General features: G+C 35.6%; 1 long non-coding RNA gene across 1 annotated transcript in view; it reads right to left on the minus strand.

Annotated features, from left to right (window-relative positions):
• Positions 1–15,354, minus strand: part of LOC108300190 — a 32,183-nt gene that overhangs the window by 7,410 nt on the left and 9,419 nt on the right. The window lies entirely within an intron of this gene.

Consider the following 15,354-nt stretch of genomic DNA (forward strand, 5'->3'; position numbering starts at 1 on the left):
AAATCTTCTCCAAAAACTTTCAAATATAACATCTCAAATTACCTAAAGAATAACTCACTTCTGTAGGTCTTTTTTGAGTGGAATCATAAACAAAAAACTGAAGATACATTGCTATGAAAACAGATTTATGCTATGATGTTATAAATTTTGAGTATTAAGCATAATCAGTTGAATTCAATTAAGAAATTGAAAATTTAGTAAAAAAAATGTATATTTGTATGAGTATGTGTATGTGTGTGTGAAAAATCTACCATCCAATTGACCCAAAAGCAACTTACTCAATTGGGACCAGACATTATTTTCAATTCTCCACTATTCACAAGGCAATTAAAAATTACAATTTCAACAGTCCACAAACAAAATAAGATTTTTTAATGTAAAGAGAAATTAATTATGTTCAAAGAGCCATTTTTCTTTCACACAATTTCAGTACCACAAAGCTAAAAATGCTTCCATGACTACAATAAGTGTCACTGAAATCTATTATTTTTCTCCTCTGAGAAATGGAGATTTGATACTATGTGATATATACTAAGAAAATTGTAGTTTTCATATTTCTGATTTAATCTCCTTTAAACTCGATATATTTTTAAATTTGTAATTTGTTTTCCATGATACTGAATCTGGTTCCAGTTCTTTTAATTATTTAATATACTGGCTACCCGTTCTAATTAGGAAAACAAGTCCTAGGAATCTCTTCATTTTGACAGCATGCTCTGATTTGTAAGCAAATCATTAAAAATGCAGCTCTCTAATGGAAAGCACATTTTGTTGATTGTCCTATTGTCTGAACATTTTTCATAATGATTCCTGACTAAAAACCCTTTCAATTTTGTAAGTACTACACTAGTGTGTAGCATCCCTACTATGCACTTTAAAGCCTTTAAACAGGGAGGATAGCTCAAAGCTAGATAATAACTAAATTTGTTTTAATTTTTGAAAAATCTTATGTCATGCAGAGCAGAAAAACACTTTTCTTTTGCTATATAAGTACCTTTTGGTAGAAAGGTACGCTGAGGTAGGCCAGTCAATCCTTGTTTATTTATTTTGTAAATTTGGTCCCAGAATATTTATGGAAGGAACCACAGCTAGATTAGCTTCCATTGCAGTCCCTTACCTCACTAACTTCTTTTGTGGCTTTATCCAGGCACTGTTACCATTTGCATGCTAAAGGGTTCATTTCACTGGGTCATACTTTCAAAGTTTGTTCCCTTCTGTGTGGTGGCATATGAGCATTGTGATCAAGCCATTACGTTGGGAAACAATCTAACAAAAGTCATCTGTCATAATGTGTTTTATTTTATCTTTTAATTGACAACAATTATACATATTCATGGGATATATATAGATATGTTTCAATACATATCACATATAGTGATTATATCAGGGTATTGGCACATCATCTCAAACATTTATCATGTTTTTGTCTTGGGGATGTTCAATATCCTCTTTTCAGCTGTTTGAAATTATGTAACATATTATTGTTAACTATAGTCATCCTATAGTGGTATAGAAACTACCTCGCTGTAATGTATCTTTTAACAAATCTAATTTATTTCTTGACGGTATAGGGGAAGACATGATTACACCCCATGCAATGACATTCCAGTGTTTTCAGTCTCTTTGTAGCTATGTTATCCAGACATTGATTTGTATTTACATCTCATCTTTCTTTCTAATAGAAATAGTGATCCAGAAGCTGAGAGTCAAGATTAATATTCTCTAGCTAACAAGACAGGGGTTTACATTGTAGTTTGTGTCTTAGTCCAAGTCTTGATGATACAGCTTATGTGGAAACACATAAGGTGTAGGTTTCTGATATGCATGTCTAACATGTAAGGAAGGAACTATTTCCTAAGTACCTCCAAACGGCACTGCATCCTAAAGGAAATTTCTAGGTTTTTCTGCTGAAATATCCATTCCTGCATTGTGTTTGTTTGCTAGAGCTGCCATAACAAAGTATTACAAAATGAATGCCTTAAATAAACAAAAGGAATTTATTGCCTTGTGGTTCAGGCTAGAAGTCGGATATCAAGGTGTCAGCACACCATGGTTCCTCTGAAGACACCAAGGATGAATCTGTTTCAGGACTCCTGGCCTGTAGCAGCATAATTCCAATCTTCACATGATATTTTCCCTTTGTATGTGTTTTCCTCAATTTTCCCTTTTTATAAAGATAGCAGTCATATTAGATTAGGGCCTACCCTAATGACTTCGTTTAACCTGTGTCTTTGTAAAGACCCTATCTGTAAATAAAATCACAGGTAAAGTATTGGGGGTTAAGAGGTGGGGGGTGTGTGTGTATGTTGTTTTATGTATATATATGTTGTTATATGTTACCTGTTGTTGTATGGTGGAACACAAAAGAACACCTAGCAAGTATCATATGTTCCAGTTTCTTAAAAGTAAAAAATGGTCTTGTACCATTAATGGTGTTCTGAAAGGAAGAGTCAATCAATTTTCCTTGTGTCTTATTTCTCTCTGGGAACAGGATACCAGCAAAAACAGCAGCTAGCTGAATACACCATACATCATATCAGAGCCTGCCATGTGCTCAGAAGTACCTTCATGGGTCATATCAATGGTAGAACATACCACTTCTCCTATCATGTATGATCCTATTGTATACTCACCATCTATGAAGAAAAGCACTTGCCCTTGAGACACAGCAGCTCCTTTTAAATCTAGCTCTGATTAATCCATAAAAATTGTTCCATTTGGATTATGTGAACTAGTACTTTTAATTTGTTCACATAGCTCTCTAGAGCCTTTTCAAAAAGTTCTCTCACTGATAGAACTTACTGGAACAATTTCTCCTAGCATGTGCCTTGGTGAGACATTAATGACACTAATGACACTATGGACAGTTCACAGAAGTCTGCTGCAAGCCTCATTGTGGACAGAAATATCCACATTTGTAGGAAGATTATCTGGATACACCTTTGCTTGATTTCATCTCCAGCAGGAGGTCCTCTCTCCTTTTTATTTTTAAAATCACATCTGTTGTATTCACAGAAGTAACACAGCAGGAGCAAATATACCTATATACCAAAGAGATGGAATATAAAATCCTATATATATGTATTTGGATACATACATACATAAATGTCTGTTAGAATAGACATAATAATGCACAAAAATAAATGTCTATTAGAGCGTTTCCCTAAAATTAAATATGGCTTATAGTTTTCCATTTAAGTAAATCAAAAGCTGATAATTTTTGAAGATGAGTAAGACAAATAACACCACACACCCCTCCTCAGACTCATAGAATAAAAAAGATACAATATTGGCAATGAATAAGAAGATAGAAGGTATTAAAATAATTATGTGACTGCTATGTGCCCTTGAGGGCAACATATTTAAAACCTAGAGGGCATGGGTAAGATATAAATGGGGGAAAAAAACGGCACTCTCGATAGTATAATTTGAAGTCAGGTAACTTGATGCCTCCAGCTTTGTTCTTTTTTGCCTAGGATTGCCTTGGCTCTTCAAGCTCTTTTTTGGTTCCATATGACTTTTAAAATAGTTTTTTTTTTTTTTCTAGTTCTGTGAAGAATGTCACTGGTAGTTTGATAGGAATAGCATTGAATCTGTACATTGCTGTAGGCAGTATGGACATTTTAACGATATTGATTCTTCCTACACATGAGCATGGGATGTTTTTCCATTTGTTTGTGTCATCTCTGATTTCTTTGAGCAGTGTTTTGTAATTTTCATTGTAGAGCTCTTTCACCCCCCTGGTTAGCTGTGTTCCAAGATATTTTTTATTCTTTTTGTGGCAATTGTGAATGGGATTGCATTCCTGATTTGGCTCTTGGCTTGGCTATCATTGGTGTATAAGAATGCTAGTGATTTTTTGTACATTGATTTTGTATCTTATAACTTTGTTGAAGTTGTTTATCAACTGAAGGAGCTTTTGGGCCAAGATCATGGGGTTTTCTAGATATAAAATTATGTTATCTGCAAACAGGAATAATTTGATTTCCTCTCTTCCTATTTGGATGCACTTTATTTCTTTCTTTGGCCTGATTGCTCTCACCAGGACTTCCAAGATTCTGTTGAATAAGAGTGGTGAGAGAGGGCATCTTTGTCTTCTGCCAGATTTCAAGGGGAATGCTTCCAGCTTTTGCCCACTCAGTATGATGTTGGCTGTGGGTTTGTCATAGATAGCTCAAACAGCATGGTACTAGTACAAAAACAGAAACATAGACCAATGAAACAGAATAGAGAGCCCAGAAATAAAGCCGCACCCTTGAAACCACCTGATCTTCAACAAAGCTGACAAAAGCAAGCAATGGAGAAATGACTCCTTATTTAATAAAATGGTGCTGAAATAACCGGCTAACCATATCCAGAAGATTGAAACTGAACCCCTTTCTTACACCATATATAAAAATCAACTCAAGATTGATTAAAGACTTAAATGTAAAACTGAATACTATAAATACCCTTGAAGACAACCGAGGCAATACCATTCTGGATATAGGAACAGGCAAAGATTTTACAATGAAGATGCCAACAGCAAACACAACAAAAGCAAAATTTGACAAATGGCATCTAATTAAACTTAAGAGTTTCTGCACAGCAAAAGAAACCATCAACAGAGTAAACAGACAATATACAGAATGGGAGAAAATATTTGCAAACTATGCATCTGAAAAATGTCTAATATCCAGCATCTATAAGAAACTTAAATTTACAAGAGGGAAACAAGCAACCCCATTAAAAAGTAGGCAAAGGATATGAACAGATACCACTTTTCAAAAGAAGACATGCATGTGGCCAACAAACCTAAGAAAAAGGCTTAATATCACTGATTATTAGAGAAATGCCAATCAAAACCACAATGAAATATCATCTCACATCACCCAGAATGGCTATTAAAAAGTCAAAATAATAATAACAGATGCTGGCAAGGTTGCAGAGAAAAGGGACTGTTTCTACATTGCTGCTGGGAGTGTAAATTAGTTCAACCATTGTGGAAAGCAGTATGGAGATTCCTTAAAGAGCTAAAAACAGAACTACCATTTGACCCAGCAATGCCACACAGGGTATGCACACAGAGGAATATAAATCATCCTAACATAAAGACACATGCATGTGAATGTTCATGGCAGCACTGTTGGCAATATCAAAGTCATGGTATCAACCATGACTTTCCATCAATAACAGAATGGATACAGAAAATATGGTACATATATGCCATGGAATACTATGCAGCCTTAAAAAAGAATGAACTCATGTCTTTTGCAGGAACATGGATAGAGCTGGAGGCCATCATCCTTTGCTAACTAATGAAGAAACAGAAAAACAAATGCTGTGTGGTTCTCACTTATAAGTGAGAACTTATAAGTGCTAAATGATGAGAACTCATGGACACAAAGAAGGAAATAACAGACACTGGGGCCTACTAAACTGTGGAAGATGGAAGGAGAGAGAGAAGGAAAAATAAAAAAATTGAGTATTAGGCTAAGTACCTGAGTGATGAAATAACCTGCACAACTAACCCTCGTGACATGAGTTTGCCTATGTAACAAACCTGCACATGTACCCCTGAACCTAAAATGAAAGTTACAAAAACAAGTAATTGCTAACCATAGCTAGAAAAAAATGACCCTTCCCTAACTTATAAAGCTGAGAAAAACTGGAAAATTAATTCATAATACATCACTGGAGAAGGCATCAGCAACAGCCGGATTCATAGTAACATGACTTTTTTCAGAATAGCATGAGTTACCTAAAACTAATTAATTACAATTGAAATTATTCCAAGTGGCAGAAAAACAATGAAAGCATTCCAGTTCTTTTTAGGAAGCAATCCAGCAATATATTAAAAGAAAACACAGTTTGAGCAAACAGCCATGCCATAGTAACTCAGTACCAAAGTATATATCAATATAATTTATTACATCAAAAAATTTATAGATTTAGCAGAGAAGAATTTTTTTAGAAAAAGAATTAATAGAGAATAGTCATGTGAATGAACCAATTAAGGAAAAGGCATGGTAAAATTAATAGCTTGTCCCAATGTATATAAATCAGAGGAAACATGAATAGGTTAGAATTCCTTAACATGATGACGGTTAAATTACCAAACACAATGGAAAGAGTTATCATAAACAATGAATCACAAAACATTTTTCTGTCGAAATTGTAAATAGATGACTATTATCACTCATATCTCTTGAATCCTACTAGTTCCAATTCAAATCAGTTTATCGACATTTTTATCTTATATCTGTATCTTCTTTTCTTCACACTAAGATTCCTGCTTCTCAGATACACCAGAGACAACAGGATTATATTATATTGTTTTTCACCTGCTTTATCACACATTACACAGAAGTCATTTTTAGAATAACATTCAAACACAACCAGCAGTGTGATTGTTGGAAATAGTTTAAAATGTTTTGCATGCATTCGCCCCATTTGCTCCCCATATTTTAAAAATAAACTTTTTATTTTGAAATAATATTTTTCAGAAAAGTTGCACGGAAAGTATAGAGAATTTCTGTACCACTTTCACCCATTTTCCCCTTCATTAACATATTGCATAACCATAATACATTTTCCAAAAATAAGAAATCAACATTGGTATACTACTATTTTTTATTGCATTTTAGGTTTTGGGGTACATGTGAAGAACATGCAAGATTGTTGCATAGGTACACACATGGCAGTGTGATTTGCTGCCTTCCTCCCCCTTACCTATATCTGGCATTTCTCCCTATGCCAACCCCCCCCAACTCCCCACTCCCCACTGTCCCTCCCCTATTTCCCTCCAACAGACCCCAGTGTGTAGTGCTCCCCTCCCTGTGTCCACGTGTTCCCATTGTTCAACACCTGCCTATGAGTGAGAACATGTGGTGTTTGATTTTCTGCTCCTGTGTCAGTTTGCTGAGAATGATGGCTTCCAGGTTCATCCACGTCCCTACAAAGGACACGAACTCATCGTTTTTGATGGCTGCGTAATATTCCATGGTGTATATGTGCCACATTTTCCCTGTCCAGTCTATCATCTATGGGCATTTGGGTTGGTTCCAGGTCTTTGCTATTGTAAACTGTGCTGCAATGAACATTTGTGTGCATGTGTCCTTATAGTAGAACAATTTATAATCCTTTGGATATATACCCAGTAATGGGATTGCTGGGTCAAATGGAATTTCTATTTCTAGGTCCTTGAGGAATCGCCACACTGTCTTCCACAATGGTTGAACTAATTTACACTCCCACCAACAGTGTAAAAGTGTTCCTATTTCTCCACATCCTCTCCAGCATGTGTTGTCTCCAGATTTTTTAATGATCGCCATTCTAACTGGTGTGAGATGGTATCTCAATGTTGTTTTGATTTGCGTTTCTCTTATGACCAGTGATGATGAGCATTTTTTCATATGTTTGTTGGCCTCATGTATGTCTTCTTTTGTAAAGTATCTGTTCACATCCTTTGCCCACTTTTGAATGGGCTCGTTTTTTTCTTGTAAATCTGTTTTAGTTCTTTGTAAATTCTGGATATCAGCCCTTTGTCAGATGGGCAAACTGCAAAAATTTTTTCCCATTCTGTTGGTTGCCGATTCACTCTAATGACTGTTTCTTTTGCTGTGCAGAAGCTGTGGAGTTTGATTAGGTCCCATTTGTCTATTTTGGCTTTTGTTGCCAATGCTTTTGGTGTTTTGGTCATGAAGTCCTTGCCTACACCTATGTCCTGAATGGTTTTGCCTATATTTTCTTCTAGGGTTTTTATGGCGTTAGGTCTTATGTTTAAGTCTTTAATCCATCTGGAGTTAATTTTAGTGTAAGGTGTCAGGAAGGAGTCCAGTTTCTGCTTTCTGCACATGGCTAGCCAGTTTTGCCAACACCATTTATTAAGCACGGAATCCTTTCCCCATTGCTTGTTTTTGTCAAGTTTGTCAAAGATCAGATGGTTGTAGATATGTTGTGTTGCCTCTGATTCCTCTGTTCTGTTCCATTGGCCTATATCTCTGTTTTGGTGCCAGTACCATGCTGTTTTTGATTACTGTAGCCTTGTAGTATAGTTTGAAGTCCGGTAGTGTGATGTCTCCTGTTTTGTTCTTCTTGCTTAGAATTGATTTGGCTATGTGGGCTCTCTTTTGGTTCCATACGAAGTTTAAGGTGTCACTAAACTCCAGACTTTTTCAAAAATTTCACTATTTTTTCCAGACATGGCCATTTTCAGCTCCAGAATTAAATCTAGGATGAGCCATTGTTTTTATTTATCATGTCTGTTTAGACTTTTCTGGTCTATGACAATTTCTCAGTGTTTGCTTATTTTTCATGACCTTCATAGTTTTGAGGAGTACTCATCAGGTATTTTGTGAAATGTCCTGCAATTTGTATTTGTCTTATGTTTTCCCATAATCAGTTTGGATCATGGGTTTGAAAGGAAGACCACATAGGAGCTATGACCTTTTAATATCACATCAGGGAAAACGATGCTATCACCATGACTGTATAACTGATAATATTAACCTTATTCATTTGGCCATGGCAGTTTTTCCCAGGAATCTCTACTTTAAAATTACATTTTCCTCTATCTTGCTATATTCTTTAGCAGCAACTCATTAAGTTCAGCCCACACTCAAGGAGCAGGGAAAACTAAACTTTATCTCCGATCGGGTAAGAGCTACATAAATTGTTTGGAATTCTTCCGTAAGAAAGACTTGTCTCTTCTCTTTCATACCTTTATTTAAAATTCAATTATGTATGTTGAGATGTAAATATGAATATAGATATTGTATTTTGGGTTATAAACTAATACTATATTATTTATTTTGTTGCTCAAATTGTTCCAGCTTTGTCCCTCAAAGCTCTCTCATGTTGACTCCAGTGTCCTTTTGACATATTGCTATCCTTTTGATTTTTGAGCACTTTCTTATTTCTGTCATTACAGGCTGCTTCAGGCTCATCTTGTACTTTTCATGACCTGGTCACAGAATAAGTCATTTCTCCAAGATTGATTTCTTTAATGGGAAAATGATATTTAGAAATAAACATCTGGGAACTGGGTATGCTCACTGCTACTTAAAAAACAATAGTTGTTGTCTAGCTACATTGTCAAAACATATAGACATTACATGCTATATTTTCTCACAGCCCTCATTTGTTCTTAGTTACACATGTAAATATATATATTTTTAATGCTCACCACCAGTTTTTTTTTTTGTTGTTGTTGTTGTTGTTGTTTCTTTATTCTTTTCTATCATTGTCTTAAACCTTTTTTAAAAAATATACTTTAAGTTCCGGGGTACATGTGCAGATCGTGCAGGATTGTGTATACATAGGTATACACATGCCGAGAACTTTAAGTTCTGGGGTACATGTGCAGATCGTGCAGGATGTGTATACATAGGTATACACATGCCGAGATAGTTACATAGCTATACACATGCCATGATGTTTGCTGTATTCATCCCCCCGTCATCTACATTAGGTATTTCTCCTAACGTTATCCCTCTCTAATCCCCCCTACCTCCTGCTATCCCTCCCCTAGCTCACCCACCTCCCAACAGGCCCCAGTATGTGATGTTCCCCTTCCTGTGTCCATGTGTTCTCATTGTTCAAAACCCACTTATGAGTGAGAACGTGTGGTGTTTGGTTTTCTGTTCTTGTGTCAGTTTGCTGAGAATAATGGTTTCCGGTTTCATCAATGTCCCTGAAAAGGACATGAACTCACTTTTTTTAATGGCTGCATAGTATTCCATGGTGTATATGTGCCACAAATGCCCATTAGTGATAGACTGGATAAAGAAAATGTGGCACCACCAGTTTTTATGTTGGTATCTCTCCAGTAATTTGACCGTGTGGCACTTTAATGAGAAATTTCTCATTAAAGTTCATCATTCTAAAGGGAGAATGTATAAGGATGATATTTCTTGAGTTCTTGGATATAGACAGTAGCTTGTCTTCAGCATTTATATTTGAAATTAATTTTGACTGGGAATAAAATAATTTATTTATGTAGAAAGGTTATTTAAGTAGAGATACAGATATATAAATATATAGACATAAATTATATATATATATATATATATAATTTTCTTTTGGTCTAAAACTTGCTATATAACATCTGAATATAATCTGTTTTTTTCTTTCTTGTATTATATAAGGTATTATTATTTTTTAATGTGCAAATAATTTTTTCTTTTGAGACGGAGTCTCACTGTGTCCCAGGCTGGAGTGCAGTGGTGTGATCTTGGCTCACTGCAATCTCCGCCTCCTGGGTTCAAATGATTCTCCTGACTCAGCCTTCCAAGTAGCTGGAATTATAGGCACGCACCACCATGCTCGGCTAATTTTTGTATTTTTAGTAGAGACAGAGTTTCACAATGTTGGCCAGGCTGACTTCAAACTCCTGAACTTGTGATGTGCTGGCTTTGGCCTCTCAAAGTGCTGGGATGACAGGCATAAGCCACCACGCCAGGCTTGTGCAAAAGATTTTTTAAGTCTAATAATCTTCCTGTTAACAGAATGTGTCAGTATTGACTACTATGCTTTAACTTTTTTTCCAGCTATGTTGTTTATCTCATTAATATGCAGTTCCAAATCTTAGTTTTTCTTTTTAAAGATTTCAGGAATATCTTATAGTCTTTAATAATTGTTCCATTCCCTTGCTTTGATTTTTCTTTCATGTAAAATATCATTATATCTATGTGGGATGTTCTTTCACTGTCTTCATCGTTTGTTGTTTTTTTAAAAGTCATTCTAATTTTGTTCCTAATTTCTTTTTGCATTCACTTATACATTATATGCTATAAAGTTCATCATATTTGATATACAATCCTACATGTTTTGACAAATGTATACCATCATGTAAATTTCACCGTAATTGGGGCACAGAACAGCTTTGTACCCTGAAAACATTTTCTCCCATTTCTCCTTTGTGGACAAACGTTTTTTTTGCCCTCAGCCCTCCAGAAACTACTAACCCATTTTCTCTGTAAATTTACCGTTTTCAGGACTTCATAAAAATGAATCATAGAGTCTGTAGCTATTAACTTCCTTTTTATTTGAAACTTCTATCTCATTTTCATGCTATATTTCCCCTATGATATTTTCTGTAGCCTTTGTAACTTTATATCATATTTATTTTCCTTTGTGTCCATTTTGGTCTAGTCTTCATTTTTGAAATGGTGTTGTTTGTTTGTTCTTTCTTTCTTTGGGGGGTTACATCTTGTGTGTTATTGATTAATTTCTGAGTTTTCATAATTCTGGTTTATGATGTTCTTTCACATTGCAGGTTATTGTGTTAATGACTTTGGCTAATTTTAAACCATTAAGATATAGTTTTCCTCTGCTTTTTGGGTTTTAATTGTTTATAAAGAGGTCATTTTTTGCTTATTATGTTTACTATTATAATAACTCTGAATGATATTTAACCTCAGTTATTTCTGAGGCTCATTTTCACAGGAAATTCATTAACTTGAATGTTAACTCCTTAGAAGGGAGCCATGATTTTGTATATTTTCTACTAATAACTTTCACTCTTCTGTTGTTCTTGTGAAATATTCCATTTTATTCCCACATTTTAATCTACTTCTTTCCCCATTTTTTGCGTAATTTAGATTCTTTTCCCAACAGTTTCTTAGTGTGGGGTTCTTCCCTGGAAGAGCCTTTGATTGGCCAGTGTTGAGGGACAGTAGGGCCCAGCCTGTTCCAACCCCTTCGGGTCACACTGCAGAGAGCTTACACTCAGCATAAGGCAGTGCAAACTCCAGCCAGTTTCAACTGCTTTCTTAGATTTGTAACAACAATTTCAGATGAATATTTGTTGGTTAATTCTTATTCCGTCAAATATTTCACCGCTTCCCTCTGCTTCCACCTGCACATAGGGAAGTTTATACCACACAGGCCTTGTAGTTTTTGGTAAGTTATTCCCAAAATAGATACTTGGAGGTTGGTTTGTTGTTATATTTTTGCTTTATATTTTTCTTCATATTATGTTGCCCATGGGCTTTTGGTTTTGTTATATTTGTTTCTCTATGGGTTCTTGTGAGGAGATTTGGAGATTTTCAAAAGCTGAGAACCTGTAGTAGAAGATTTTAACTCATTTTTTTTTGGTAACTAATAGAAAAACACAAAAATTAAGTCAAAAAATTTCAATAACACAATTAATACAATTGATTTAATTTACCAAGTTGAACCTATACCAAATAATGTCATAATACGCATTCTTTTAAAGTGCACATGAAACATTTTTAAAAAAATTCTTGGCCATAAGGCAATTATCATCAAATTTAAAATGATAAAATGATATCTCTACATATATCTCCATCTACATTCAGTCATGTACCCATAGTTATGTTTTGGTTAATGAAAGACCGCACATATTGATGGTGTTCCCAAAGGATTGTAATATTGTATTTTTATTATACAGTTTCTAGGTTTTGATATTGATATGGTTTGGCTCTATATCCCCACCCAAATCTCATGTTAAAGGAGGGGCCTGTTGGGAAGTGATTGAATCATGCGGGAAGATTTCCCACTTGCTGTTCTTGCGACAGACTTCTCATGAGATCTGGTTGTTTCAGTGTGTAGCACCTCTCCCTTTACTTGCCCTCTCTCCTGCTCCACCATGTGAAAATGTGCCAGCTTCCCCTTCCACCATGACTGTAAGTTTCCTGAGTCCTCTCCACCCATGTTTCCTATATAGCCTGTGGAACCATAAGCTAATTAAACCTCTTTTCTTCATAAATTACCCAATCTCAAGTATGTCATTATAGCATTGTGAGAACGAACTAATATAGATATGTTTAGATACAGTAATATTTACCATTTGTTACAGTCATCTACAGTATTCAGTATAGTAACATGCTTGGGTGTTTGTAGCCTAGATGCAATAGGCTATATCATCTAGGCTAGGGGTTAGTATTCTATACCATTCAATTCGGTGTAAGTATACTCTATGAGGTTTGCACAATGATGAAATTGCCTAATGATGCACTTATCGGAGACTATCCACATTGTTATGCAATATATGACTGTATATCTAGATAGATAGAGAGATATACAGTCATATTGCATAACAATGTGGATAGTCTCTGATAAGTGATAGAGAGATATACAGTCATATTGCATAACAATGTGGATAGTCTCTGATAAGTGATAGATAGAGAGATATACAGTCATATTGCATAACAGTGTGGATAGTCTCTGATAAGTGCATCATTAGGCAATTTCTATCTATCTATCTTCTATTGGCTCTGTTCCTCTTCAGAACCCTGACAAATTCAGGATGCTATAACAAAAATACCATAGGCTGTGTGATTTAAACAATGGACATTTATTTCTCCCTCTTCTGGACACTTGGGAGTACAAGATCAAGGTTCTGTTACATTCCATCTGGTGAGGGCTTTCTTCTTGGGTCATAGATGGCTGCCTTCTTACCTTGTCCTCATATGGCAGAATAAGACAAGAGAGCTCTCTGAGGTATCTTTTATAAGATCACTAATCCCATCCCTCTGGGCTCTGCCCTCATGCCCTAAATACCACTACAAGGCTTAACCTCTTTATACCATCCCATTGGGGGTTAGGATTTCAACATATAAACATGAACATTCATAACACACACCATACATTCATGACCCACTGCATGAACATAACCAGCTCTTCTGGATTTCCACTTATTAATTTTCAGAGTGTTGAGAATAAAGACTTCTGAGCCAGAGAATCTAGGCTAATATGCTAGCTTTGGAAATATGTAATCATGTGATCTTGAGAAAGAAAGCCTCTCATAATATTTGTTCTTACGTTCCTGTTTTCATATGACAACTAAAAGACAAATATATTTAATGTGATATGAAGATTAAGTCATACAGTACTTTAAACTTGGACATGAAATTTGTCCACTGCTGAAGAAAATTATAGAGTTTGATCTACTGAAACTTTGGTTCACTGAAAAATTCAAACTGCTTATATTTTGTGATGCCACCATTTAAAAGATGGTTTTCAGGTTCTGTGGATCTTAACTACTTCTGCCTAGAAGTAACACACATGACTGCATCAGCTCTCTTTGGCTCACACTAGTCTGATAATCTCATTTAACTATAATGATTGTCAAAAATTAGAGTGTACTAGTTTGTTCAGGTTACTGTAACAAAATATCTAGACTGGGCAATTTATAAACAGCAGTAATTTATTGCTTGCAGTTCTGGAGGCTAGGAAGTCAAAATTCACAGCACCAGCAGCTTCAGTGTCTGGTGAGAGCTTGTTCTGCTTCACAGATGGCACCTGCTATCTGTGTCTTCACAAGGCAGAAGGAGTAGGCAGACTATCTTAAGAGTCATTTATCAGGGCACTAATCCTATTCACAAGGGCAGAGCCTTCATAACCTAACCACTTCCCAAAGCCCCCACCCGCCCTTAATGTCATCACCGTGGGGGGTTAGGTTTCAACATATGAATTTGGGAGCAACACAAACATTCAATCTTTAGCAGAGGGGCATGTGGATATGCAGGGAACGGTAAATGTCTCTGACATTCCTAGTCCTTGATTTTTTGTGATCTTGAAAATTTACTTAACCATTGCAATTTCAATTGCTTATCTGTAATAGAAGATTAATTAAAGATTGAAATAAGTGAGACTTTAATGTGCTCTGAGAGAGACCTGTACAGGTTTCACTACATACTATTAAATGAGCTTGTACAACTTCCTAAACTTTCCTCAGTTTCAGTTTTTCTCTTTAATGTGACAATAAATACCATTGAGAGGATTAAATAAGTTTTAAATGTTTTAGTACACTGTCTGGAGTACAGTAAGTGCTCAAAAACTGTTAGCTGTCACCAAGATTATTGTATAATTTAAACATAATTAGTATTATTCACTGATAATTGTAATTGTAATAAGAGAACAAAATTAATATATAAAACATGTGATCATGCCTGCCGAACTTCATAAAAGCTCTGAATACTTTTTATTTTATTTTATTTATTTATTTTTGAGACAGAGTCTCACTCTCACCCAGGCTAGAGTGCAGTAGTGGGATCTCGGCTCACTGCAAACTCTGCTTTCCAAGTTGAAGAGATCCTCCTGTCTCAGCCTCCTGAGGAGCTGGGATTACCAGCACCTGCCACCATGCCCAGCTAATTTTCATATTTTTAGTAGAGCCAGGGTTTCACCATGTTGGCCAGGCTAGTCTCAAACTCCTGACCTCAAGTGATTCACCTGCCTCAGCCTCCTAAAGTGCTGAGATTACAGGCATGAGCCACCACACCCAGCCTCAATACTTGTAAAATACTCTGTTTGTTCTTCCGTACTCTAAGATTTGTTATTTGAGACATACACTGGATTTCCTGCACTGTCACATGGCGTTTTTAAACCTAAAGTATTCAGCTCTTA

The sequence above is a fragment of the Cebus imitator genome, unplaced genomic scaffold (assembly GCF_001604975.1).
Source record: "Cebus imitator isolate Cc_AM_T3 unplaced genomic scaffold, Cebus_imitator-1.0 Scaffold25, whole genome shotgun sequence".
NCBI lineage: Eukaryota > Metazoa > Chordata > Mammalia > Primates > Cebidae > Cebus > Cebus imitator.